The sequence below is a fragment of the Chamaea fasciata genome, unplaced genomic scaffold (genome assembly GCF_029207755.1).
Source record: "Chamaea fasciata isolate MVZ Bird 193981 ecotype frontalis unplaced genomic scaffold, bChaFas1.0.hap1 SCAF_1, whole genome shotgun sequence".
Classification (NCBI taxonomy): Eukaryota; Metazoa; Chordata; class Aves; order Passeriformes; family Sylviidae; genus Chamaea; species Chamaea fasciata.
Window position 1 is genome coordinate 79,367,219 of NW_027094086.1, and position 3,876 is coordinate 79,371,094.

Below are 3,876 nucleotides of genomic sequence, written 5' to 3' on the forward strand. Positions count from 1 at the left end.
TGGTAAATCAATATAGGAAGAAGGAAATCCCACTGTGAAAGTTTACAGAGTTACTGCATAATCATGTGGTGTATAAAATCCAGATCAGATTTACTGCAAAATGATACAGCTGGGGAAAACTTCATATGAAGCAAAGGGGCACTGACCTGACCCTTGTCCTCAGGAGTGAAATCTTTATGTTTATAACAGATTGTTCCACAAAAAATGCCACTTCCGTGCTCAGTAGTGGGAAAGTACAAATTAAGTGCTAAGTACTAATAATGAAAGGAAAAGAAACCAAACCAGAACACATTGTTATCCCACTGTGTAAATAAATAAATAAATAAATAAATATTCATAAAGATCTAAAGAATCACAAGTGTCACAATGTTTCTGACTTTGGCTTTGGGTAGAGATAATTTTCTTTACAGTAGATAATAGGAGTCTGTGTCTTGGATTTTGTGCTGGGAACAGTATTGGTAGCACAGAGATGTTTAAATTATTGCTAAGCAGTGCTTACAGTATCAAAGCCTTTTCTTCTTCTACAGAACCTCAATGTGAGCATGCTGGGGTTGCACAAGAAGTTTGGTAGGAGACACAGTCAGGACAACTCACCCCAACTGACCAAAGGGATATTCCAGATAACATGGCATGATGTTCATCATAGAAAGATGAGGAAAGGAGAAGGAAGGGATTGGGGGGGGCATGTTTGAAGCAATATCATTTGTCTTCCCAAGTCACCGTTATGTGTGATGGAGCCCTGTGATGTTTTCTTATCTATATCAGAACATAAGCCTGTCCATGGAAAGGGGGGAATGAATTCCTAATTTTACCTTTCTTGTGTGCGCAGCTTTCAGTTTTCCTGTTAAAATTCCTTTATCTCAACTCATAAGTTTTTTCACTTTTCCTGGTCTCTCCCCCATTCCAACGTGAAGGGAGTGAGAGACCAGCTGTGGGGTGTGTAGTTGCTAGCTGAGGTTCAAACATGGCACATGAGTATCAGGAAAGGGTGAATAGATGTGAATCTAGTATCTCTTCCACATTGCAACATGGAAAATTCTAATTAAAATAGTAGAAGGCAGGCTAGAAACCAAAGGGTGTTCCTCTATGAAGTTAGGTTGTGCAACTCTTTGCTATGGCATATTGTTGATTAAGACTACTTACAGGGGCTGAAGAGGGGGCTGAATGGTTTCGTGGAACTATTCATCCACCAAAGGTTACAGAAGCTGCACCTGGCTCTGGATTGCCTTAATATACAACTTGTCGAAGGATAGGAGTAAATTCAGGAACTGCTTTCACCAGTTATCAGCTGTAGATTTTACTGGAGGCAGATGATCCTGTTGATCCAGTACCGATGTTCTTAAGGAGTTTTTGTGGGTTTTTTTCATTCCTTCATCAACCATGGGGAACATGTTTTTCCTGTGCTTATATGTAAATAAGTCAGATGTGGGACAAGGCTTCATATTCTTTTCTAGACAAAACAAGCTGTGATTTTAAATACTAACTTCAAAATATCCAGAAACTGTAGGAAATGTATTGTGCTTTATGTGCATGTCTCTGGATAACTCTTGTGAGCAGAAGTATGCGAATTTACAGAACTCTGAAGTGACCAGAATCTATGCTTCTATGGTAATACAGCAATGAGGTGGAGTTCTGTAGCCAATCTTTCAGCAACCCTGTATCAAAAAATATTCAAATGGACCTTACATATCCCAGAAAAATACCATCTAGACATACAGTCTATGATCCATAATTAGTGAATTTGTGAGATAGAGAATTCATGAATCAATGTAGTAGTGAGTTGGAAACTTAGCAAATTAGTCCAGTCTGTTAGAAGAAGATTGCCTCCTCATACTATTACACTCAATACACATTTTTTGTAAAGAAGGACGCGGGAGTCTTGGTGGATGGCAAATTGACCAACCTTGTGCCCTTGTGCCCAGGAAGGCCAGTGGTATCCTGAGGTGCATCGGGAAGAGAGTGGCCAGCAGGTCAAGGGAGGTGATTCTGCCCCTCTACTCCACCCTAGTGATGCCACGTCTGGAGTATTGTGCTCAACTCCAGTCCCTACAGTCCAAGAAAAAGAACGAACTACTATAGAATGTAGATGATCAGGGGTGTGGAACATCTCTCTTATGAGGAGAGACTGAGGGAGTTGGGTATATTTAATCTAGAGAAGAGCAGACTGAGAGGGCATGTCATCAATACAGATAATGATGTTTGTTAAGAGGAGGGTGCCAAACTCTTTCCAGTGGTGTCCTGAAATAGGACAAGGAACAACGGCCATAAAATAAAACCCAAGGAGTTTCACCTCAGCATCAAGAAGAACTTCTTCCATTGCATGTGCTAAAGCACTGAAACAGTCTGCTTAGGTCATGGAGTCTCCCTCTCTAGAGAGATTCAAACCCCAAATTCCTGCTACAGGTTACACTACCTTGGCAGAGGAGTCGAACTAAATGCTCTCCAGAGGCTCCTTCTAACTTTAACTATTCTGTGATTCTGTGATTATGATAGTATAGGGTTAAAATGATTTCTAGAGTAGCCAGGCTGAGGAAGGCAAACACCTGTGTAACTGCAGCTAGGATGTTATGCTCATGCTATTGTTTCAACCAAATCAAGCATAACTTTGCCTAGGTATTGAATCAAAAGGGGGAGGCAGGGGATAAGTGTGATTCTACATAGACCTTGGAAAATAAGATGTTCTCTACTTAGGTCGGGTGAAACTGTACCTAATCATTATATGATGGACAAAATGATTGTCAAATGTTTGATAATCAAATATGATTATTATCTTATACCAGAATCATGAGAATTGATTTTTACAAATTCACGCTTGGGTAAAATCAATGGAACAATGGAATTTAATAATTAACATGTATACTTATGTAACAGCAAGGTATAAAACCTTGTCTGTTCTGAGTTTCAGAGAGCCAAGATTTGGGTCTCAGTCCCCTGGCTCTGAGAGCTCTCAATAAAGCACTGGCAATTATAAGTCTTTTTTTTAACTTTATGTTGATAAGTAAACATCTTAGGCAGAAATTAAAGTAGAAATATGTGTAATTGAAATAGAAAAAACCCACAATTTCTGAAAGAGTACTAAAAAAAAAAAAAAAAAAAAAATCCAAAAACAAACAAACAAACAAAAAATATTAGTGATAGTCTGGGATGTTATTTTCTTCACATATCATATAAGTGAAAACAAATAAATTCAAAACCAGTTTAAAAATGGTTAACACAACTGTTGCCACTATCTTGTGGGTAGATATTAGTTTAAGAAAAGGTTACAAAAGATACAGACAAGAGCTACATGGGGAAAAATTTTACAGAAAGCTAAACAATTTCCAACTATAGAAATAATTCCATTTTGTACTGTAAAAACTGAAGCAGTGGAGTTCATGTTAGTAAAGCTGTATTCTATATGCTATGAAGTGAATTACAATATATTTTTTCAGAGAGCCTGTGTGGGCAGAGGACAGGCTGACTGATCTTACAGGGCTATTTCATCTTAAATTCTTCCATTTTATGATTAATGGTCATTGATCTGACTGCGAACACACTGTTCTATTCATATCAATGTTATAAACTACAACAATTGGATTACCGTCAACTGCTGAAATTCTGTTCAGTGGATCACCTTTCCTTGCATTTTTCTTGCTTGTATATTGCACATTTTTTTCATTGTGGAGTTTTTTTCCTTTTTTTTTTTTTTTACTTGTTGAGAAATGCCAAAGTGACATATTTTCTGCTAGGGCGAAAGTGGTTAAGATAATATTTGTTCAGAAATTGTATTAATAGAGTTTCTTTCTGTCCCTGTGTCATAATCACCATAAAGTCCCTACACAAACATACACTTCACATGTGATCTATCTTTCTGATGACACTTTATTTTAGAAGTGT